Genomic DNA, 672 nt, shown 5'->3' with positions numbered 1-672 from the left:
TGGATCTCTGTGAGTTCGAGACCAGCCTGGTCTACAGAGCTAGTTCCAGGACAGGCTCCAAAGCCACAGAGAAACCCTGTCTCAAAAAAACAAAACAAAACCAAAAAAAGGTGATGGTGACATTTACAGCAAAATTGGTGGGAGACTGGTAATACATTGCTCAGCTGCAAGCCTTCCAAATTAATTATATATATTTTTCAGTAGTGGGAATGGGACCCAGGGTCTTGGACATGTTGGACAAATGCTCTGTTATTGAGTTATATTGCTAACTAATTTTTTAAAACTTTGATTTCCTAGGGTATGGTGGCTCACACCTGTAATCCCAGCACTTCATAAACTGAGGCAGAAAAATTACTAGTTCAAGGCCAGCCTGAGTTTCAGGTCTTCCTCAGCTACAAAGTCAGACCCTGTTGAAAGAAAAAGAAAAGAAGGAAGGAAGGGGCTGGCAGCGGGGAGAGATAAAAAGAAAATTATTTTGAAACAAGAGTCTCACTAAATTGCCTAGGCTAGCCTTGAATTCATGAGTAGTCAGGGTTCTTTCTTTCTTTCTTTCTTTCTTTCTTTCTTTCTTTCTTTCTTTCTTTCTTTCTTTCTTTCTTTCAGATGAGGCATCATAAAGGCCCAATCAGCCTCCAGTAGTATGTAGGCTAAAGATGATCTTGAATACCTGAT

This window comes from Microtus ochrogaster, unplaced genomic scaffold (genome assembly GCF_000317375.1).
Source record: "Microtus ochrogaster isolate Prairie Vole_2 unplaced genomic scaffold, MicOch1.0 UNK49, whole genome shotgun sequence".
Classification (NCBI taxonomy): Eukaryota; Metazoa; Chordata; class Mammalia; order Rodentia; family Cricetidae; genus Microtus; species Microtus ochrogaster.
Note: the sequence above shows the minus strand (reverse complement) of the source record.